The 26,252-nt window shown below is 29.2% G+C and overlaps 2 long non-coding RNA genes across 2 annotated transcripts; one reads left to right on the top strand and one right to left on the bottom strand.

The window, feature by feature from the left end:
• Nucleotides 1–13,996: 13,996 nt before the first annotated feature.
• LOC148238233 (uncharacterized) lies at nucleotides 13,997–16,544 on the top strand. The gene is made up of 2 exons (XR_015812669.1): nucleotides 13,997–14,072; nucleotides 15,193–16,544. It is a non-coding gene; the product is annotated as an uncharacterized LOC148238233 (long non-coding RNA).
• A 1,241-nt stretch (nucleotides 16,545–17,785) lies between these two features.
• Nucleotides 17,786–19,749, bottom strand: LOC148238232 (uncharacterized). Its single transcript, XR_015808899.1, has 3 exons — nucleotides 19,612–19,749; nucleotides 19,469–19,536; nucleotides 17,786–19,392 (listed from the first exon to the last, which is right to left on the bottom strand). It is a non-coding gene; the product is annotated as an uncharacterized LOC148238232 (long non-coding RNA).
• Between the last annotated feature and the right edge of the window lie 6,503 nt (nucleotides 19,750–26,252).

Here is a 26,252-nt window from a genome sequence, read left to right as displayed (position 1 = left end):
GTTTCGTTAACTATTCGATAGTATTGTGAGGTATATTTTAAAAATAAATATTAGAATTTAAACTGTCAAATTAGCTGTTGATAGATGACATATCTAAAATAAAGTTTTGTCATAAGTTTTATTAATATCATTAAAAAAAATCATTATTAAACTAAATTTGAATTTAATAAATAACAGCTAATAATCCAAAGTCGTTTAAAAGCAATCTTTCTATACTAACCTTTAAATCATAGTAAATTTTTAATATTTTGTCACAAATAATTAAAAAACAATGTAAGAAAATTCCAGGCTTTATTAACTCATTAATCTGAGGAATCGGTTATTATTGATTTAAATTATCATAATATAGATATAAAATAAATTAGATCCGAGAATCAGTTCAACGTAATATTTCAAAAAAATCAGCAATAAATATACTATTTTTATTAAGGGTTAAAAAATAAAATTTATAAATAAAAAAATAAATCAGCCAAAAAAATTTGTTTATTCATATGGATTTAAGTACTTGTGTATAAATATATATATATTTTTATTAAACGCGATTTAAATTATTTTTGTTAATATAGTGTTATTTTTTTTATTTCTTTATGCTCGACTATGTCATTATGTATATATTATTAAATAAATCAACAGTATATTTCTGTTATATTTTTTGCTACAAAAAATACTTTGTTATATTTGCTTTTATAATTAATTTTGCCATTTCACTAGTATTACAAAATATAATATGTATTTGTGAAATGTAATTTATATTATATTTTTAGCAGATAATATTGAAAATAAATAATATTTTAAATAACAAATATTACAGCTAATATTTTGGGATATAAAAAGTAATTTAACAAGTTTTTTATTTGTCAATAAATATATAGTAAAATAAATAATTATTTAATATACTATAAATATTTATATATTGTATATAAAACCGTTTTTCTGTGATTTTCATTCTGCTAATTGTCAAAATTAGACGTTTTTTGTTATTTGATCGAATTTTTCATTATTTTTTCAGTTATCAGCACCTGAAAAATTATATAAATCACGATTTATATTCAATACAACTTTTACATCGCAATCTTGTGTTATTTATAGAGTAAATTCGATAAAAACCTCTTTTGAGATCTTTAATTTTTAATTTACAGATTAAAAAATAATTCACACAAATTTTAGTGAGTTATCGAAATGAATACAATTCCTACTAACAACTAATTAACAGTATTTATAACTATATTTGTGGATGTACGCTCAAAAAAATGCTTACATGGCATTTTTATTAAATTTTAAGTGCCGGAGAATGGCGGATGACTTAAGCGGATTCAAAATCGAGCATTTGACACCTCAATTTTCTCTATGAAATTTCAGGTGTCACTGCAGTAAGCACTTGAATGCAGATCATTAAATTTTTCGTACTATTCGTTTCTTAATAACTGTTTTAAGTAGCCCATGTTTATATCTAAACGGTGCGTTATTAAGGTTTAATTGCTAAGATCAGTGAGATACGTTTAATTTTTTTTTCTGCTTTTAAAAATTTCGTAGAAGCTAAATGTCTGTCAATGGCAAAGTCCGTTTTAGTCTCTAAACGTCATATTTACATAGTTAGATAAACATTTAAACAAAATATTATTTAGGTGTTATCTTGTATTTATTTGGTAATAAGATGTTTAATTGAAGTCAAATAATAAATATTTTTATTATCATAAGATCTTTATGAATGATTCAATTTTTTTTTGTTTAGTCTGTATGTTAAATTTCTTCCCTATACTCTTTAAAGATTCGATTATTGTACATGAAGCGTATATTTCAACGTTAACCCCTTAATATGATAACCCTTTTTATCCCGGGTGCTTATAATCAAATTAGTGTTAAAGTTCTAATTAAATTAGGAACATAACCCAGACATAATGGTAAATTGTTTTTTAATTAAAATTATAAATAATTCTTAAACATTTGAGAGATTCAGAATCCATAAATTTCACAGTACATTGTCACATATTATGTACCTACAACTGCCATGTATGTGTTATCTATCGATCAATAACAAGATCATAATAGCCGAATTATAAGGGCTGCCGGCTGACCAGGTGGACTAGTGGTCATCCGCCACGTGACCGTGACCTAATGACCACTTATTAATACATGTCAGACACCGTGTATTTGGCCGTGAAATTCACAAACGAAAGGGGTGATTTCACGCCACGCGCTCACCGAAATTGGTTTGTTTGCGTGGATCTAAAATTGTTACTATTCCATGGTCCTAAACCTAAAATATTTTTTTTTTATAATAATGATTAATTAGTCAAAGATTTATCCGATAGGGGCTGATTTTTCTCACGCCCTATATTTTTTGAGGGGTCAGACATCATAAAGAGAAGCATTAGTGGACGCTGTGTCGTGATTTACTGATTAGTTTATAAGCGAGAATAATTTATTTTTGCTTAATTTGGTGTGCAAGAAATTACAACCATTTTAAATTTATTTAAGATATATTTTTACAATGGTGTTAGTTATGTAATGTTTGATATTGTCGAAGAAAACGGCGAATGGTAGAGCAAACATAGAAAGAGTATTTATTTCGAGGCACGCTTCGGATATTTGCACGAAAAATGTTTCACAGTTTTAGTAGTGTTGTAGTAGTATAGTAATACTGTTATATGGACACATATTAATAAAAATTAAAAATACAATATTATATAATGGGTCAAGGCATTACAGTATCGATTCACCTAGTTTAGAGACTTAAAATTAATGTGAAAAAATATTATGTGTATGCATGGTTATCTGTCGCTTTGATTAGCTATTAGTCAATTTTTTAGTATTAATCATAAACTTCTGTTAAAATGTTATAAAAAAACAACAAAATTTCTATAATATTTTTTTTATAAAAATATACTCATTGATATAAAAAATATTTCAAAACAGTTGTATTACATCGCAAGAACTCGTATAACAACACAAACTGACCAATAAGTTTTTCATTCGAACGTCGGTCACTTTATGAGATAAAGGATTGTTCCATATCCTTATTTGCTCTGGACATCCATTGGTCCGGTCCTGGTGGATAAGTGGGATCAAAATCAACACAGCTACGTGCCCAAATAGATTACGCTCCGTTTCTCATGGACTCTCACGTGCCATTTACTCCAGCTCCCATAGTGGACAAATTGAATTAGATCGACCAATATTATCCCTAAAATTCACTATCCCACGCTCCGGAACAATATTATGCTTTAAAACATTGAGACATTGCCGTATATACATAGATACAGTTATAAATTAAATTATTACCTTTTATGTGCGCGGGGGGTTGTAAAATTTTTCTCGAGGGCCGTTACCGAGGCAAATTATGGTCAAATTTAAACTATGCACGACGAACGACAAGGTCGTAAATGTCTAGGAAATCTTTTAATTTGAAACCCACCCCGTGTATTTTTTCCTGTCTTTTATCTCAGAGGACAATAACGAGAATCGTAAAAAAAAGCGCGGGGCTAATTCGCCGTTCGGGGGTGAAGGGACCTATTCGAAAGTGGCTTCAAGATGATATAAAAGAAAATTAAACTTATCAAGCTTTATTTACATGCGACGTTTGAGGGGTCGGCAATAGTGGGTAGGGAGACAAAGTGGAATTTTACGAGTATATATGTATTATATTAGTTGTGCTTGGCATATTTTAATAAATACTCAATAAAAACTATTAAGCTTTACGATTACCACATCACAGATTTTTAGAAGCTAAGAATATGTTCTTTTCATAGGAAATGTTAAAAAACTAAAACTAGTTTACGTAGGTAATATTTGTAGCTATTATAATACTAATAAGGATTGCATTTATTTATCAACGGGCAAAAATACAAATTGAAACTATTTGTTTTCTTAGGTTTCCATAGATTTTCCTTATCTCGCGGATGAATTATTAAAATAAATCATCTTATAAAAAATTTGGTACTTTGAGTTTTATAATAAAACGAACTTATACATTAAACGTTTCGTATTTTAGATTGGTTCTAAACTTTGTCTTCATTGTTCCTGGTATTAAAAACACACGTTTAGTAGCAGTTAATGTTGGACTATTTGTTAGTAATAACTCCAACGTTTTATGTGATTTTTTAAAAATTATCTAAATATTAAAAAATTCAGATTTATCAGAATTTTAATTTTTACAAAATATAAAATTATTCTTTACATTTCACCTTGCAATTCGAAAGTTATCTCTGAAATATGTAAGATTCTATCATTAGAAAATAAACATGTATTTGGGACATGGTTTGGCAATTAGACATATTGGGCCGTATTGACTGTATAATATATAATAACTTGTATTACAAATTATGATACTAGAAATCGGCGGACGAGGCGCCGCCGGTCGAGGTCCACTAATGTAATGTATTGCCCTATGCCGCCATCATATCAGTGTTATCAGAGTGTCATAGTAAATTAATTAGCCCTCCACAGGTGACTCTTCTTCATAATACTAACCAAAGATACAGCTTTCTTTTCCTTGAGTATTAAAAATATTATTTGGAACTAAAAACATATCTGCCTTGTAAGTAAATCAACAGTGTGACAAATTTCTCGTTTTACCGTTAGTTTATTCCCTTTTTTTTTTACTGCATATTATAATTTTAAATAGATAAATTAAAAACTTCTTTGGTTGTTTTTATTATTATTTAACAGTTTCATTAAAGCGTAAAAGAGAGTCTTAATTTATATCTGGCAATGTTTTATTCACCGTGTCAGATATTTGTATAAATTAATTTGTCATGACAATCATTGAATTCCAGAATTTTTGTATCAAGAGTTGTTGAAAAACATTATTTTTTGTCTTTTTGAAAATTCTTAATTTTTTTAGTACGATGCTAATGTTATTTTGCAGCAAATATGTTTTAAGAATCTAGATTAACATATTTTTGTATTGTTTCTTAAGATTTTGTAAGTCAATCTTTACCATAATTTGCTAAGTTTCCTAAAGAGACGAATCTTAGCCTTTTAATATTTTACTGCCATTAACCCTTCATTTCGTGATTTTTTATCGTCGAAAAAAAAATTAAAAGTAAAATATTATTCTATATAATTATAAAAAAAATATATAAATATATTGAAAATCATATTTTTACTTATTTCACTACAAAAAGTATGTTGTAAATATGCAAAGTTATGAAAATAAGGAATTTATGAAGCCTTATAGAAATATCATTATTGTTTGGAGTTTGTAGCAAATTTACAGTACCATGAAACGAAGGATTAAATATGCCACTGCTTAGATCCTGAGGGATCAGCAAGGGTCTGCTCTATAGTGGCGATGGCTGGTTAGGTTTGCCCTCGAAGGTGCCTTATCCATATGGATGCAACTCTAACTGCTGCAGTTTCTGGGGGCGCCGATATGGGAGCAACCGGCCAAGGACGAAGTCCCAGTGCTGAATCATCTGCTAGTTAAATTTTTCTTTGAAAGAGACTTTTCCAACTTTTATCTTTTTGTGCGTAGATCACAATAAACATTAATAAATCATTACCACGTGGCTGTAAATAAAACTGAATCCGCTATCTAACGAAGGGAAATGGGTTTTTAGAAACAATATTTTTAGGTGTTGATAACTCTTTTTTATGGATTTTTATATGGAAGTTGTTTAGCGTAGAGTGGTTGCCACGAAATACGTAGATAATAAATTAATATATTTTTTCAAATAGAGATATGTAGTACCTACATACATATCTTTGATAAACATATGTATTTTTTATATTTTTAAACATAAATATAGTTTAAATATTTGTGCTTAATTGTGATATCCCAATTAAAATTTTAGGTTCTTTTCTGTAAAAAAATAGCGTAAATATACATATTATTTTTTTATTTGCACATTTAATATAGCTTAAAAGTATCTCTATAACATAACGAAATAAAGTCTCTAAAAAACGAATTTACAGTTTGATGCTTGGCAAAGATGCGATTATTTGCCAGATATTGGATATCATAGTTTTGTGAATTTATGTATAAAACCAAATTTATTTGTATAAGTACTATTTGTTGTATTACTTAAACTCACATTTTTTAATTTCGTTGTAAAATTTTCTAATATATTTTTTCATTTTAAAAATATAATTTTCCGACCACTGTTATTAAAATATCACGTACAATAATAGGAGCAATTTACAAAATTGCACCGCCAGTTTTCGGTATCGCTGCAGATACATTATTTGTTTATTTCCATATACACTTTTTTCTCGTTTCGTTTGCATTTTTTTCTACGGTAATATCACATGACGTCATTAGGCAAGCTAGGGAATATAAAAAAATATACATATAATTGGATTATATCATGGCGGGTGCGTTTATCTGTTATGCGTCTATGCATATATTTTTTGCTTCGTTTTTTGCGTTCGCCACCTCGTCCCGTATCAACTCGCAACAATCTAATAAAATCTGATATGACTTTAATACCGCGAGGGGAGATGACAGGTTTTTATGCTGCTGGGTGCTGTTCATTTTTGCAATATAAATTTCGACTGCAAAAAACACGACATGTTCAATTAAATTAAAGGAACAGACCGTATGTTTTTGTCTTGTGTTAAAATTTGACCAAGACTTTGTATAGGTCAATTACGAGATCTGTAAATTATCAAAAAATTCTGAGTTATGATTACAGTTCAATGGTTTTTCGAATCCTGATCGTATCCATGACACTTCGCGAGACCCCTGAGTTATGCAAGTCGTAAAAGCTCCGAGCTTTTACTGCGACCACAAATCTCTGATTGTTTGAGCTTTCGTTTCTCGCGAGCCGGCTATGAAAGATTTTTTATGTAATTTATATAACGCATCGGAGCTATAGTAATAAACCGGCGCAAAATATTTGCGAACACGCGCGTCGTCGTTGAGAATCGGCAATTTTTAGCGTGACCGCAGAAAGTGATATAAAAATTGGATGGCGTTTATTGTTGGCTCTTTGACGTATGGTGGTGACTAATAAGATGACTAACGACTGACAACATACATTCTTCAAAGAAACAAAGTTGCACAGTCTGATTTTTTGAAATAGTAATAAATTCTTCAGCAGAAAATATTTTTGTATATTTACAAGCTTAATTATTAAAAAATAATAATATTTTCTTTGTCACTGAATTTAATATATAATATAATTTATGTCAATAATGTCAGTATAATAAATTGTGTTTTTTTTAATTTATTAAAAAAATCAAAATGACTTCGTTTCCTGTTCATTTAATTTAATTAAGCGTCCAGTTTGCAAATTTTCTTGCTGAGCTCACAAAATTAACACAATGCAGCAAATCAACAATAGGTTCCAGCTGGAAAGCTTCGCTCAAAGCTTTTGCGGTCTGTGACTTCGGAAAGCTTTCTCTATGGAAAACGTAAATCCGGTAGCGATCAATGGTGCCGCCATGGAGCAAGTCTAAGAGCATTCTGCGGTTCGAATGCCGACCGACGAGGAATTGCTCTGCGGTCAGTTTGTCAGTCGGTAGCGACTATCAATCTGACCGAAAGCTCAAAAATTTGCAATAAAACCGGCGTTAATTTCGCGGCGGCTCACTTTTGTATCGGAGGGTTTTGAGTTGGGCGACTAAGTGAAAAATCGTGTCGTGTTGTTTTTGGGCAAAAAGAAAATGATGTATGGAGCTTGGGTAACACTGTAACATTTTGAGTATGTTATATAATGAAAATAAATTTAGTACAAAACTGCATAATTTTTAAAAAATAATTCAAGTGTAAAAGAAACAATTAAAAATATAAGTAAACAATATTTAAACAGATTAAAAACTCACCCCAATATATTTGCAAGTAATCTGCTAAAATAAAATGTTATAACTATACGTAGACTTTAGCGTGTTAATATGTTAAAACTAACAAATAGATATAATTAATATAAGCAATATCAAAACTACTAAAAGTACTAGCAGCTAACCTAAAATTAGATAATATAATAATATAGAGATAGGACTATAATTAAACTTAATGTAACATGCCATTATTTTATGGTAATTAGGAAGTCTTCAGTGAAAGACTATATGCTATTTTTATTTTTGTTATAAGAAATGCTTTTTGTCCAAATAGACAGATTTCATTTTAACAAAAAAAAAGAGCATATATATATATATTATTATTTATTTATTTTATTTTATTAATTAATTTAGATAGAATATCTAATTGTTTATAAACTAAACAAATATAATCAAAACATACATATAAAAAAAGAATATAAAAAAAATACTTTAATATTATAAATAATTTATTAATGCATGAAGGTGTTTCTTTATTCCATTGAGGAAATTCATAACATTTTTATTTTTGCGAATTGTCTTAGAAATATTATTATGAAAATTCACACATCCGTTTTCAAATTTTCCCCTGGCCGTACTCATTTTCTTACACCTATTTATCGTTAAATTATTCTATTTCTAGTATTAAATCTATGTATATCCTTATTTATTATTTATTACTTAATAAAATACTCTAGTTAAATATTATTTTTAAACTTATATATAAATATTAAAACATTAATTTTCAATATTTTTTAATTATCCAACCATTAGAATATTTCAATCATACTTCTACAACTATTTTTATTTAAAACTACTCTCTCATTACCCTATTTTGTAAGTGGAGAAATATAATACTATTGTAGATGATTTTTTATTGTATTTATACTTAACTTATTTATCATCCTACATAATATACTTATTTTTTTTGGAATATGAACAAAACTTTCCGAAATAACATTTTTTTAGCTCACGCAGTATGTTCACGCAGTAGCATATAATTTCACTAGCACTTGCCAAATAAATTATATTTTCACTAGTGGAAATTTATATCTATTGGTAAAACATATATGTGACATACTATATGTATATATTTAAGACATCAGAAAAACATTGAAAATATATGTGTGCTATGACATTTTTTTCCCAAAATAGTTTTCGACCTTTTTTCACTTTTATATAATGTATGTAGAAAGTGATTTAAGTTTAATTCATTTATTGTTAAGTTTCATTAGTGATAGTACTTTTCTTAAACAACTTTCTATTATTAAATATTTTAATTTTGTTGTTTCGTTTTATTTTTATTTTTTTATTGTATATTTCATGTAATTGCTTTAATTTATTATAATCATAAATATATTTTAATCTAATTTTATAAACCTAGTTCCATTGAAAACATCTTACACAGAAAGTGTTCTTTCTCGGATTTTAGGGTACTTATGCTAATTGGAAGTGTAATTACGTGTTCGGTACTTAAAGCTTTCTTAGAACGTTTTGAATGTCGTCACTAGAGATTGGATCACGTACTTACAATAAATCATCGGTTGATGATGGATTTTAATCCATTTCCTGGCCGCGACGAATTCTCTCGTTGCCTTCTGACCCCGAAAGCCTTTTGTCTCATTCGTTACGAGCAAGGACGGACAAAACTCATAAAACGATCAGTCACAGGGTGTACAATAACAGTGCAGCTCGTCGCGTTTCGAATGATTTATGCCAAATTGACAATTTAGAGCTTGGAATATAAATGCGAATATTTTATATAGTATAAAGTAATTTAACCTTTAGAACTCGGACTTTCGAAGCGTTTTATGTATTATAAATATCATAGATATTTCTCATGCAACCAAACTTAGTTAATAGTGTGTAAGTATTATATATTTAAAATGTATTTTTAGGGTTTTGAGGCATAAACTTTATAACCAAAATATATGCTAGAAAAAATAGTAACAGTTTACTTTATGAACATATGTGAATTACTATATATAGAGAGAAATGTATGAGATCTTGGAAGTCGGAGAGTCTTCGTTGGAGTGTTGAGTTGTATTATTGTCGGCTGTGATTTGTCGTGATATTATGCTGGACGATCCGCTGATGTATTTTGTGTCGATGCAGTTTCTGCTACTGTGATTCCACATATTTTATAATTCTGGTTTGTGACAACTCTGGCGAATCAAAGACGAGGATGTTTGCGAGCTAATTGCATCGCTTTTTTGACACATCGCAAAAATGTGTTTAAACTTAAAAATAAACGGTTCTAATAGCTACCTCAGCTAATAGCTAATAATAATAATAATGTGTGCAGAGTAAAACTTATTTTCTAGCGCGCATCTTTTCCAAACAAAGAGTTGTTTTTCAACAGTACTTGTGATTAACATCTCAGTAGAGATGTACTATTAAGTGTCCCCATAAAAAATCCAATTATTATGCAGTTTTTAAGTCACAAGGGCTTTTGAATATTTAATGGCTTGAAATCTGACGTGAAGGTGCTCAAAAGAACTGTCTGCTGTAAAGTGATAAGTGGAAGCTTAAATGTTAAATAGTATACTTTAATCCTTACAATTATAAATAGAGGAATGGTAAGTCTGACAGTATTAAATAGAACTTTCATATCTACTTAAAATATCAAGATTTTTTATTTATTAGCTCCATTTTGTAGTACAGCATCATAGCCACATCTTATAGTGATTTTTATCTTAAAATGAATCATAAACACCCTATGTTTCGAGCGCATTATTATTATTATTATTGTTTTTTTCGCACAGAGCCACGGTTAAATCATCAAGGCACAAGCCATCTCGTAAAACCGCATAAACGTTTTTTTATTGAAGTCAAAGTGTAAATTGTGATTATAAAACATATTATGCGGCTATGCGTCCGCATTTACGAGCGCTCACTCTCTTTATTTTTTTCTCTCTTTCGTCGACCATTGTTAAACTTTGGACCCGCGGGTCGCGAATTTTATGCGGTCGTTTGGCTTGCGAATTGCCCGCAGAGAAAACGAAGAGAGCAAAGCGCTCAAAGGGTTATTTTTCGGCACGAATACTTTAATGACTGAAAACACTACCCCGGGGGGAATTTTGCGAGTGCGAATATTTTTCATTGTGGACAAAGTGGGTGTATGATATCCGTTATGTCGCGTGATCAATTTGGGAGATATTGTGGTTCTCAAAAATATCAGTATTTATTTCCTTCCGATAAAGTAAATTAGAAACGGTTGAGCGCATTATCTATTTTAGAGGCGATAAATATTTAATCCTTTAATTTATGGCGCGTACCTTAATCCGTAAAATGGTCTCCCACGGTATTTTATTTTTAACGTAGAAATCTATTTTTTTCAACGGTTAAAAAGCTTTAATTGAAAGTCAAAATGACACTTTTTATGATTATGATATGGGTTATTCCTTCTAATTGTAAATGAGTGTTATAGTTGATGAACCAGAACCAAAGGGTACTGTCGACAATCAGATTATTCTTTATGAAGGCTCAGTAAGTTCCAAGAGACCTTACTAAGCATGCAAGCGTTCTGCTGCTATAGCGATACAAATATCAACGTTTCATATAAGATCCAATTGGTGCAAGATTGGGCAACTTGGCATACATATGTGACTATAATAGTAGTGAAAATATGTTTCCTAACAAACTGATATCCCATGCTCCCACCGCAGCATAGATTTGACAGCTCTTGATTTTTTTATTGGTTTATATCAAAAGTCCAGTGTAACTTGAATAAATTAAAGTGACATTTAAACTACATGATTTTTCTGTTTATGTTCTTTCAGTGAAGAAAACTTTCATTATCATATGACCTGTAGTTTTTATTTAATTGAATTTTTAATAGTGTGAAAATTTATGGCTTATTCTTTTTATTTTAAATCTATTTAAAGTTTGGATTAGAAATATAAAAACACGTCTAGCTAAGTATATATTTTATGCATTAAAATGTTTTTTTTTTATCAAGATGGGAATTTTATGAACCACTGCTTTCCTGTCGCACTCGCGAAAACGGCGGCGCACTCTTTTCGCGCGCCGATAACGAGAGCGATCAAAGGGCTCAAAGGGTTGCGAAATGAAATATTAAAGGGTTTAATTAACGGCTACAGCATCTCCGCGATGTGCCACATATTGTTTGATGGCATTTATGCCCAGAGCTTTATTAATACGAACGCACACGAGTAGACCACTACTATACTTTCCGTTCGACGGGTCCTTTGATGTTTTTCAAAAGGACTGTTCAACGAGTCCTTTTGTGTTCAGTGTACATATATTTTTTAAACATACACGTTTAGGACATACAAAAAGTGTCCTAAAGGGTGACGAGTCACCTTTCGAAATTAAATCTTTGACATTTCGTCGATGAAAATGTCAAACGGGTCAAATTGTAGAAAATGCAAGTCGATGGCAATTTTTTGGACTTTAGATTGAATTGAAATGAATTATTGTTACCCCATTTGGTGGCGAAAGGGATTGGAGTTTTAATCTTTTTAACACCTAATAATTCTGAACGTAATTAAAAAGGGTCTTTAGCCCATCTATCTTTCGGCGCATCTCCATTTAAAATCTGTGATAGTTAGTTAACCGGCAGATGGGTGCTTCCCGGTCGTATAAAATCTTATAACAATTACTCTTTTTCGGTGGGGTTTCATTGCGTATTATACAATCAATCATAAGATAGAAATGTACATACATAAGTAATATACTAGTTAAAGCAAAGTTGGCCCTATTATATATCATATTAATTATAGTATAATATATAAAATTAAAATTAGTATTATTTGTAAACATATGTAGATAAAATATCTTTACATTTACATACTCTAATATATAAAATTACATTTGTACTTAATATTATAGCGCACAATACTAATATATTATTATTTTAAGTAACAGATGGCAAATATGTTATAAAAAAAGCTTAGACGATCAATAGTTCAACAAATTACAATCATTTGAAATGCTATAATTATATGAATGTAACTGTATAATTCCAGATGCATTTTATTACTATATATGTATAAAAAAATATCGAAACTGACGTTCGCAAATTGACCCTAATATTTTTAGGGAATTATCTAGTGTGTGGTGCAAAGATGGTGGTACAATTAGCGCGACAGGAGATCCACAAATCACCTTTCACAAAGAGGGTACTAAATATAGTACCCTCGACACTAACCACCGCTTGCTAATTACCGCCGAACCAAGGGGGACTTTTGAGAAAAATTATCATTATTAATAATGATCACCATAGGTTAGGTTTGAAATTATTCTTTTATTAAAAGTTTTAATTTTTTGAAGCAATATTTAACTGAAAATCTGGGTGATTTGTAAGCGAAGTCTGATTAAGATGTCCCATTGTGAGGATGGTGTCGGAACCCTTAGCAAGGCTCAAGAATTCAACCCTTTCAAGAACTGTAATAACCGGGAGGGTGCGAGCCATTGAATCCAAAATAGAGATTAAATAATATTGTCAAGAGTGCTAAATTCATTTCGGCTTTAATAAGTTTGGCGAAAATTAATATGTGCATCGCAGCTGTATGATGCGAGGGTTAAAGTATTAAAATTACAGTATAATATACTTCATTTAATAAATACATATATTGTAGATATGTACATAATTTATTTTCATTTACAATATAGCTATTAGTATTTCTTTAACTTTATTAAAATTACCAAAAATATATAAAACAAATTAGTAAAAGTAAAGATTAGTTATATTATTTTAAGATTTCCAAAATATGGTTTATCGGGTTTTGATACTTTGCCAATATTTTAATTAGGTTTGGAAGTAAATATTTTTTATAATTAATCCAAAGGGTTACTCTTTTATCAGTAGTCAATAATCTCAGGGTTGCGATAGACTAAAGTATAATTTGGGGGTTCGCATATAAATTTTGATTTATTATGTTGTGCCACGTAGTGTTTTTTATTTATTATTATATGTCATTGATATTTTGCTGTTGTATTAAATACTGCGATTTTCAGAAGCTTTAGATTTACTACTTGAGCGTAAAAAGTATTTGCTCTTGCAAAGCAAGTTTATTCGTCGCGCCGTCGTTTACAGGCGTAAGCGCCGGTTGCATATTTTTGTCAGATTTGCATAAGCGATTTTTAACTTTTGGTAATTAATAGACAACCAGTGTCTATAAAATAAAACACAAAGTAATTCACTTTGACAAAATAAACCATTATGCTTGAACTACACTCTCTGGAAGTTGTCCGAACCGAAGTTACAACTGAAGTCGGCCGAGACCTACGACTTCGAGTAAGCGACCACACTGTCGCAAATTTCATATGCCGTCCGGACGGCGCCGGCATATTTGCGCGCGATCGAAAAATGTGCCAAATAATCGCAATTTTTAAATTGTTATATTAATAAAATTACGCTACTGATAATTATAAAAATTTGTGTGGGTACTCACCAATACAATATCAATGAAAACTTTTCGGTCGTAAATATTCAATTTACGCAAAATCTTTGTCGGCTTTTGCAAAATGCCATAAGGCATTTTGCAAAAGCCGACAAAGCCGATTTTGCAATTTTAACTTGTCGCCATCGATTCTAAATAAGAATTCGTTATGGTGTGACATGTGTATAAACCGATCTAGGAAAATATATAAGGATATTTGAAACGATTTTTTAACAAAATCAAGTACCACTAATTATTTTTTAATTATTTAATTTTATATGAAAAAAATATAATAGCAATATTTGTTAAAAGAATATACTATCAAAAATATAATTAATTCCTTTTGGTGCCCTAAAATATTCAAAGATGTCAGTAAGAGTCTGTTGAAGTCCCCGATAAGCATGTGGTATTATAACTTGATTACGTGACCACGATGCAGCGCTCGACATGCGTGTTGACCATAGGACGCCTACGCGCATACTGAAATTAAACCGAGTTACTAGTTCTATCTTAGTTTGCGAAAAAGCGTATCATTATATCTCTCACTGTCGTCACTTAACACGCGAGAGCGCGAATGGGGAAGTATCTCACTGTTTGCACTTGAAAGAGCAGCTCCGACTTCGGTCCCTTTGCTGACAATGTTCAGAAGCGCTCAAAGCTGGCCAAGTCGACTGAACTACCCCCACTTTACCTCTCATTCTCGGTAACCTCGGACAACTTCTGAGAGATTTTAGAGCGGGCAGAACCGAACTCGACCGAAGTACCCCACTATATTATCCGTCCTTGGCCAACCTTGGCCAACTTCCAGAGAGTGTAATTCAGGCATTACAAGAGCCGACAAAGTCCGTGAAATAGGCATAGTAGTTACCCAAATTTCAAGTACCAAGTGATGTTGTTGCCAAATTATGACCGTGATGCAAAATATTTTAATTTTAAAAGTAACTAACTAGAGTATCATTCGAAAGTAGAAAAAACAAACCAGATTGTATATTTATAAAATACACTACCAGATACTTTAAATTAGCATCAAATGGATCAACATGACGCACAGTATACGATTTGACTAATCTAGGTGGACAAAAGTCTAAAATTATAATGTTCAGATATTGCTTTTTTTTAATATTACTATACCCTTGAATGTTCCCTACAACCGGTAACGTACTCCAAAACAGTTTTTGAGTCGCGATCCCTTCAATAAAAATGGGCAAAGTTACCGTTTTGGATCTAGTTAGCCGCGATTAGCCGCTTAGTGCAGCTGTGAACATTGACGTTTGTGCTTGGTTTACTGTGTTTTGTGTGATTTAAGTACTTTTTAGTGATGGATTCTTCAACTAGAGGTAATTATCAATCTATCATTGCATTTTAATCCACCAAAATATTCGTGAATACTTAGGAATACTGTCTTAAAATATACCATTTTCAAAACAACAAAAAAAACAAAAAAATTAACTTTGGATGGTCTTAAAGTATGTAGTCAAGTTGAGTCAAGGCATGACAAAGCTCTAAACGTATTCTCGCATCATTATAGTTTTTTAAGAACATAATTATTTTTTGCGATTATGTGCGATTCTAAAGATTTTTAATTTGTTTCATTATAAGTGCCCAAATTTCACGAAAGTCATTATTTGACTTTTGGCGTTCTATCCCTTCCAAAGGCAGATTAAACAAAGTTATTATGTTTGTAAAGTCAAGATTTGTTGATTTGCTCATTACACAAGATCAGGAGAAGCCCTTATGGACCTTTCTGAAAAAAGAATGTGAGAAGATTCGTGTGAAATGGCTTCGTACGATTAGACTTATTTTTAAGTGTCTATGAAAAATGGTTAAATTAAGAATTAGTGTTTTATATGTTCCACGAATAGTCACCGAAACCAAGTTTCAGTATTGGTAGACCGAAAAAGCGTTTTGAAGATAGTTGTACAAAAACGAAAAAGCGCAAAGTTCAATTGGAAAAATATAACGATGCACAGCTATTTTTTGCTGCACAATTAAGTGTGCGAGCCAGTGGAAAATGAGACGCTGCTAATTTAATGGAGGAAGTATCTACAGTTTTACCAAAACGAGCTACTGGTTATAAAAAAGCTCGGAGATGAATTAGCGTGAAAAAATAACAACGGTCTTACACCCCGGAAGAAGCGTTGGCTTTATTTATTGCAAACAATTTCACTGTGCAAATGTATGCTGAAGAAGAAGAAGGATGAAATAAAGGGTAAATTCAAAGAAATCAGTCTCATAGTAGACAAAGTTAAACCAGATTTTGGTACGAGCAACGATGGGAACACCGCAAGGGCGTTTTTCACAATTTTAAAGCAACGGCTCGTATCACCAGTATCAAAGAAAATTTAATTTATTTACTATTCTTACAGTCATAGCGTCTGGCTATAAAATGGACCCGGACAAATTTAAGCAATATTGTTTGGAAACACGAGACTTATATATCATCCTATACCCGTGGTATAACATGCCAGCTACATTGCATAAGATCCTGATACACGGAGCAGAAATAATAGAACAAATGTCTGAAGAGGCTTCAAAGGGCAAAAACAAAGAAATTAGGAAGGTCAAATTAGGTCACACATTAAAAACTTCTCGTGTTCGCACAAAATATGATTTATTTAAATATTTATTAATGTCGTCTGATCCTTACATTTATTTGTTACGGAAACTGCCTAAGAAAAGCAGCATAAAAATTTTTTCTCACATAAAAACTTTGTTAAAATCCAAATAAATTTAGTAGGATTAACAAAATTGTGTTTTATTTGCTGCCACATCTCTAAATTGTAATTTGAGACCATTTAAAATCCTATACGTCTGATTCTGAGTTTTGTCCAGCTAGATTGGTCAAATCGTACACTGTGTGACGTATCGAATAAGACTTAAAAGGCCGAGGAAGCAGCCACTTTCCAATTTACGTCATAGTCCCTAATCCAAGAGTTAACTAGAACTTTGGAGATGTAGACAAAGCTTATAAAACAACACGTATCTTTAGTGTTTTACGTGTTTTCAATGATAGCAAGTCTATTAAAATGAAGTTCTGATAATTATGTGCATAATGTATTATGTGAGTTCGCTCTTCGATTTAAGAATTTCCCTAGGCATCTTTAAGTGGTTTATTAATCAATTTCTTAAAATAGTAATATCCACTTAATACGCCAATAGTATTTCAATCCATAATTCGCAATTCTATAATACGTAACGTTTAACCGTTAAATATTTAACTGGCTGCTCGTTAAAATTACTCGTTTGTACAGCGCGTGTCTTCGCCCCAGACGTTTCTATTTTTAATTGCCACCATTATGGATGCAACCAGAAGCTTTTTATTGCATTTTGTCAACAGATGCAGTCATATTTGTATACGTAAACATATAAAAGCGTAGAAGGAGATAAAAAAGTGTAGTAAGCATGTTGTAAAGAACGAGGAAGAGCAGCACCGAGCGCTATTAATAAAGTCTTTTGTGAAAGCTCGGAATGGGACGCCCATAAAGTAGGTTAAAAGTGGGACTCCCGCAGAGGCGTGTGTGTATTTTTAATGTCTAATCAATCGGCGTGTTTTTATGTATCATATTTGTGATTTTGTGTTAATTAATTAAAATAAGGATTTTAGTAAAAAAAGCAGCTTTTTGTCAATATATTTATTAGTCCAAAATGTAGATCTCACACTTTATAAGATGCAATATACATGACATTAGTCTGATCTATTTGGACTCTTAGAATAATATTTCACAATCTGTAATGTTAGCACACATAACAAAAAATATACAATTAACAGTTTATAACAATGACAATACAATTTAACAATAACAATGAATTAAGAAATAAGTTCATAACAATAATTATAATGACTAACCTTAACATTCAAATGACTGAAAGTAGACCTTCTTTTGTATCGAGTGCGTCGTGAATTCAACGTACATTGCTTTTTTAATTTATTTTTGCAAACAATGTTTAAATTATTTTGTTCGATATGATTGATTATTTAACTTCATTTTAGTATACATATTTCACAGAAAATTCGATTACAGATAATTTTAGGACTTCGTCCAAATCATTATTATGACTATCAACAATTTATATATAACTACTAAATCATGAATCAATAAGCAAATATTTGAAATAAAACCACTATTAAAGTGATAATAAACTTTCCTGAAAATTGTCATAGTTATCATATCTTATTTCTGACATATAACTGTGATTTCCTAAAGTATTATGAATCTACAAAATTATTACTTGCCCTAAGAGATATTCAGAATAAAAATATGTTTATATAACATAAGAGATTATAATTAATTTTCTATGTAAAATCAACATAAACTGACCTTTGTAATTAAAACTAGGATTAATAGAATTAACAATAGATTTTTTAAATTATATTGAATAAGGAACATTGTAAGAAGTAATTTACTTTAAATTAAAATTTACAAATCTTAGAGATCTAAAAAGTAAATGATTAATCTTAAAATAATACTAAAGATCAATAAACATATTAAAATTAGCGATTTTTTATTTAACATTAATTTGTGACAATTAATCGCGATGTTAGAGCATAACTAGTTACACTTAAAAAAACCAAAGTTCAATCATCAAAACCTTTTAAAGAATATGCCCTTTAATTATCTACATTTAACTTTATAGTTTAAGATACTGTAATATATAATATAACACTAAGTGATCTCAATAATTATAATAACCTAGACATGAATTCTAATATGTAGTATAGAAGCCAAGTTCTCCAAAATCTTTAAAGCTGATTTAAATCACATCACGAATAATCTATTATTTGCTGTTTGACCAAAATTAAAAATACATTGTAATTCATAAACTATTAACATAAACTGACAGACACAATAAAATTACTAGATAATGAAAATATATATGAAACAAGAAAAAAAATAAAAGTTACATTATCTTTACAAAATATTTTTGATAAATATACTACATATGTTCTCGTATTTTAATTACTATTTAATATGTATACTGCCTTAAAACAATTCTTCATAGATTAGATCTATAAATTTAATAATCAATGATAACAGAATCTCAATCATATTGGACAAAAATATAAAATGCTTTACATGTAATTTAATAAATTTTACTCTACGACGACGTAACAGATACAAATTTAAGTCTACTTACATTTTGTAGTGAGTTTTGATAGCTGCACCTCTCTGGTCCTTCGAGTCCTTCATTTGGTTGCTGATGATGGCAGAACTAAGCTCGTCCTCTACATAGTGTATACAATTTAATTAAATGAATTTGATATCACTACGCTATAATGTATAAAAAAATTATCGACTCACTGTAGTGGGTGTCTTGATTGATAGCTGCACCTCTCAGGTCCTCTAGTTCCTTGAATTAGCTTCGTCTTCTATATATTGGATAATCATAAGAACTCAAACATGAAATTTTATTTGATAAATATAACAAAAATAAGGCTGCTTACGGTTTGTAGTGGGTGTCTTGATTGATAGCGCGTCTCTCTGGTCCTCTTGGTCCTTGATTTGGCTAGTGATGGTGGTAGAACTCCTCGTCTTCTTCATTCTTCGTCGTGGTCTTCTTCTTCTCTAGATGTCATCTTCTTCTTTGGTTGTCATCTTCTTCTTTCCGATTATTAACAACCATCAGAACCTTTCTCATGTTGTATACTGTAGCTCTAAATTGTGACTTTTGCTCTTTAACCTACTAACGTAGGTTTTGGCCACTTGTATATATTCTACATCTACCGGATTACCTCTTGCCTTGATTCCTACCTGGTAGTCGGTAGTATTTAAGCACAGCCTCGGCTGTGCATAAATAATTCAACTGCAATGGGTCCGGGAGTAATCAGTGAATTGATATACTCTTGTCGATGCAAAGCTCTTATTTAGAGCAATAAATAATAATATTCGTATACAATATAAAAGTTTTACTTGAGACAGTTCTGATTGAATTGTTAAAATCGAATGCGATGTCCCTCACTGTGAGCTCAGATTTTATACAATTTTGTTATCTAGCATTACACAATTATAATCAGTGATTAGTAATTGAAAGCTATATTTCATCACAACTGTTTTGATGACATATGATCAATAGTAAATAAGATTATAATAATAAATTTGTATAATGACTGATTTATTGTTGTACTTTAAAATTGTGTCTTCAACGATAATGCACTTAAATTAAATCTAGCTCACGTATTTTATTATTTTTAATATTTTTTGTAATGTTTAAAAATTAAAGATAGGCTATTTTTAAGTGTGCAACTTATACTAATAAGTTAATTTTAACTTAAAAAATTATAATTATAATTTATTCCTTTTATTCTGAAATTAATTTTTTTGATAGAAAATAATAATACTACAAATTGTATTTCTTCAAAGCTAACCTTTAACTATAAATTTTATTTTAAAGGGCTAATAAAGAGAGATGACTTTAAAAATTCGTTGTGATTGTAGTGATATAAATTATTGAGTCTAATAATTTAAAACACAAAAATTATCAATATTTAAATATAATTAAAACTTGCTTATTGGTTATTAATGTAACCTAATTTAAATTAATAAAAACATGTACTAAATCTATAATAATATAATATTCAGAGATTTGAAATCGGTTTTGTATTATACAATTATTATATAAATAAAATTATAGAATCTCTTGTAAAAATGTGAATGCAATAAATTAAAAAAAAAATACATAAAAAAGTGGCCGAAAAAATTCTAAAATTCACTGTAGCAAATCTAGTCTTATTTTTAATTATGAAATTAAATCATTTATATTTATTTTTTATAAAATTAAATCAGTATTATTTTGCATTATCTACTATATTTACAATTAAATACAATAAAAAAATTATATATTTGATAACAGAACTATTTATTTTTAATTCTTAATATGATCTAACATATCATAATAGTTCTTAAAGTTACAAAATTATCAATTAAATTATAGTAAATATATAATATGTATGCAATAACTATTATTTTATATATTTACAAATTAACATCAACACATCAATAACCACAATCCCAAAATTTATCTACCGCAAGTTCATCGTGTTGCCCGATAATCCACAAACGAAACCCGTAATCCTGTAAACCTTCCGTCAAAGGGCTATAACTCAAGCCGATCGTCGAAGGGCAGGATAATTTACAACCAAAAGTCCAAAAATAATTTCCAAAGCTTTCTTACTTTACCAGAAGTAAGAAGTAGTGAAAAATGCGAGACATTAAGCCATCAAATAAAATTAATATCGCCATTTTAACGGCGCATGTTCGCAGTTAAAAAGCTAACCCGCCCCCTTTCGTTTACCAAAGATGTACATAGAAACATATTTTAAAATTTATCACCCATTCACGTGAAATCCTATCAAAAGTTATTACACTTATCGGACAACAGTGTCGTAAATAACATGAACGGGTTAAATTTTTTCATCGAAACTTGATTTATTTATTGACTGGCAAGTTTGATTTACTGTAGATTTTATTATATGAATTCAATATACATATATGTATGTATATACATACATATGTGAATTCTTTATTGTTTCGTTTATATTGAAGCACGTGGCAATATGTCATCGTATGTACTAAAACCCATTTATGAATCGCGGCTTTCATAAGTGAAAGACGAGTTTTATATCTTTTTTTTAATACTCCAACCACCCCCTCGTGTTTTGTAGGAGGGATGGAAGGACTTGTCACCTTAATCTCTTTTATGGTCCAAACACACATAGTCAAGCTTTCGTGTGTCACAAAAAACGATCGTTCTGGTAGAAAATAGATTTAATAGTCATTCGAACTCGTAAAATTTTTAACAAGGTATTCATTAAAAAATCCATAAGTATTATTAACGAGCAGTAAGGAAATTTGTTACGGTGCGTTTAAATATATATTAGGTATTTATTTGATAAATAAATAAGGGACTATTAAAACAACATGTGAGATTATTTTATCGGTTATATGTATATCCTAAAAATATAGGTAATAGTTGATGTATTTTTATTAATATTAAATTTAATTAAATTGTTACAATTATCTCCGACATCTGATAGTTCTTCAATATTTAATTTTTATATTCTAAAGTGCTATTATGAAATATTACATTATTATTTATTGTTATTGACGAGACATATACATAATAGAAATGCAAATAATTTGATAAAAGAAAACTGTTTATTCTGATAAGCGGTTGTGATTATGTGTTACAGTCACAAATGTTTTTTTAATAAATTATATATTAATTTATATAGTGAAACATTATATATGTATCAATAATAATACTTTGTTGAAATAAGTAAAAATATACATGAAGCTGCATTGAACAAATTTATGGTAATTCTTAAATGTGTTATTATAAATGTTAAAAAAGTTTTAGATAATTTATTCAATAAAGTAACATAAAGCATATTGTATAAACGTCTTATAGATAAAACATGTATTTGTACTTATGCTCTTGAGAATTATCCTAGAAATTATATTTTTAAAAATTATATAGATTATCTTTCAATGTTTCCAAAGTTCACTTTCAATTTGGTAATTTTGTATTGTAATTCGTTATTAAATTGATAATTCTCCCATTACTCTCGATAAAATATTATTGTTTATTTTCTGCTATTATATAGGTATCTTCAAATATGTTTTTATATTTTTTATTGGCCTTTTTTTTCAGATTTGTAATAATAACTTCTTATTACTTCGAAAAAATTATATACTATGCCATGCTACGTAATAAAATTACACAGAAAAATACGTAAAGAAAGATTTACACGCGGAAAGAATTACGCAAAAAAAAACTACACATGGAAATAATTACACTTATAAATTTTTAAGTGGATTAATTTTATTTTCACTTTTAACATGTTTTATCCTTTCGGTGATAGAAACTAATTTTAAATGAAAATCTAATATTTTTTTAAATATTAAAAAATAAAAGCAGTATTTTATATTGCTATTTATATAATGTGCAAGTAAAATAAAAAATTGGATCAATATTTTTGTCGACTTAATAAAGAGTGTACTTTACTTTTAATTTAAAACCTTTGTATTTTTCTCTATTTTCTAAATTAGTTTTGTAAAAGTGAACCATGCAAATGTAAATTATTAATATAATACAGTTTATCAATAGAAAATATTAATAAAAACAGTGCATGTATCATTTGATATCTTATATGAACACCAAAAGGGTTAAAAAAGTTACTGAAAAATGGAAAATTACTGCAATGTAAAGTTTATTACATAAGTATTTTTTCCTTGTATTATTATTTCCATGTGTAATTTATTCATTGTGCAATTTTATCACATGTAGCTTTTTTCTTTTGTAATATTCTTTCCATATGTAATTTCTTACCTGTGTAATTTTTTCCTGTGCTTCATCCCATTAATAACACCATATTTATAATATAAAACTATAGATTCTACTCTTATTTTTCTGTTATTATGTAAAAAAATTGTCGTTTTTACGATTTTTTTGGTTTGTAACGATGTTTTGGTTCGGTGATTATTGCGCAAATAAAAATTGTGCAAACGAAAAATGCGCACAGGAAAGAGTCTAATATACATATTAAGGAATACGTTAATATACATCTATAAAAAATGTCTATATGTCTAACATATGTTAATATAATTTTTATTTTAATTATTTTTTTAAGCTGCATTTTTTTTATAAATTATTTTAAAGTAACAACAATAGAAATATATCTATAAATTTTGTGCAATAATGCGATATGTTGTTATTGCCAGGGTGCTCCATCGTCGTAATCTCTGAGTCACATGAAGATCGAGTTGAACTCTTGGAGTTTCGGGGTCTCTATTTGACTGCACTAGATCGGATAGTAAAAGTAAAAGCAGCTACTATTTTAGGGATTATTATTATTTATTACAAAGTCGAAGGCGAAGTAGTAATCCAAGTATAATTCGGTAATCAAATTCCGGATGAAAGTAAATAAGTCCAACGTCTCTTCTTGTTTTTGATTTTTTTACTAATGCAGATAATTTGAGGCGGAACCAGAATATTTGTTGTTGCCTAACATATATCATATTAGACTTTATGACTTATTAGAGCAAGAATTTTAATGTTAAAATTCGGAGCCGAAATTTTTTTATTTTTATTTGCGCACATTTTTTCATATTGCGTTGGCACGATTGATCTAGTAATAGATCTTGGTGCAAAAATATATAGCTGCTATATTATTAAACTTTATGTTTGGAAATACTGTCCTGATTTTTAATAAATTTAAAAGACACATTTTCAAGTCTTGCATTAATAATTTCAGCGCGACGATTATGAGTGGTCCCGACACTTTTTAACAAATAACTATAACTGTTTTTAAACTCTACACATTTTATCAATTGTAGCATGTATATCTGTAATTATTACAATGAAAAAAAAAAATACTAGTTACAATTTAAGAGAAAAAATCCTATTTATTTTTAAAATTAAACTCATCTGTAAATCTAATGTAAATATTGAATTGATAAAAAAATATTGTCTATAATACAAAAAAGCATTAATCATACCAATGTTTGCTAATAATTGTTCAAATAAATAAATGATCATATAATAAAATCTGCATCCCTCCTATTAAATCGAATTCGTCGGTTTTGAATCCCTCAGGTAATTAACAGTAATTACTTTACCGCCCACCTGTACCTCGAGTCTTGAGGGCCCCTTTTGGTGTTAAGTAATACTGCTCGGTGAAAATTTTTAATTTTTCTCATCACAAAGGGTTAATAGCGGCGTTAGGGCCCCGTTAGCCGTAGAGCTCGTTTCGTTTTATTGTCGTGGGGCACCGTGGGGACTCCGCCCTATGTTGGGGGCGAGGACGGGGATTAATAATGGATATTAAGACTGAATTACGATATGACCTCAAATGTAGTTAGTCGCTGGCTGCTTACACAGAACTCTTTATTGGCAGATTGTAGAGGTCGATCAGAGGCGCGCGTGGTTTGCAGATATGCAGATAAGGGATATCTCGATGGGATGTGGGGCTTAGAAATGCACATAAAAGACACATCGCTTATTTATTATAAATATTTAAAATAAATTCTTAAAATAATTTTTGATATTTATTTATATTATATATTATATTTCATACCAAAGCAATCAAGAATCAGAATGATTTTAGTACATTTATTTGATCAATTTTACTTCTTTATTTCTTTTTTTAAGGATACATTTAATAAATAAATAAATGATAAATAACATATAATACGTTTAACTTACGATAAAAAATTATTATTAAAATATGAAACTACGAAAAAATCTAATAAAATAAATATATTTAAAATAACATATACTCAAAAAATCTTTGAAATATATTTAGGGAGCTTTATTTATTCACAATTTATCATCATTCTTCCATCATACCACTAATTTTTTTCCCCCGTCTATTGTTACTTTGATTCGATATTTTTTTATTTTTAATATGATTTTATTTTTATGTAGTTCATTATTAGAATATTTCAATTCCAGATATGTACGACTTGCTCAATTTTAATTAATCATCACGATATTCATCTGTGATATTAGGAAAATCTAGGTAAACCTTATCTGTGATGATCGATCGGAATAATTATCTTTCGACACGATAGAAATTCAATGTCCATATGGAATTCGAACCCAGATCTTTCAGATAAATTGGCTTATACCACTCGTCTATCGTGCTGGTAATATCTCTTTGTTTATAACTATAAACAATACACGACAAAGATCGTGTCAATACATCAGTTTATATCTTAGGAGTACAATTAATCATCTCATGACCTAAAATCATTTCTATTGTACGTAAATTTTATGAGTGTTAAAATAAATATAATAATAATAATAATAAAAGTCGCGTCATTATCGCATGTTCATTACACATTCAATAATAATATGTTTTGCTATTTAGATTCATATAAAATGGTTTCTATATTGGTATTTATATTTATTTAAAAAAATGAAAATACACAAATTTTATTATTTTCGCTACTTTAAAAAATACATTTAATCATTGGGTTATTTTGTTCAGTTTTTCAGAATTTATATTAAGTATTTTAATTAATGCGACATATTTATTGAATATAAAATAATTAAAAAATTAATATAAAAACATTTTTTAATCAA

This window comes from Plectrocnemia conspersa, unplaced genomic scaffold, assembly GCF_051122295.1.
Source record: "Plectrocnemia conspersa isolate PC_06_02 unplaced genomic scaffold, ASM5112229v1 ptg000002l, whole genome shotgun sequence".
Taxonomy (NCBI): Eukaryota; Metazoa; Arthropoda; class Insecta; order Trichoptera; family Polycentropodidae; genus Plectrocnemia; species Plectrocnemia conspersa.
The sequence above is the reverse complement of the archived record's forward strand: the minus strand, read 5'-3'. Positions and strand labels throughout refer to the sequence as shown.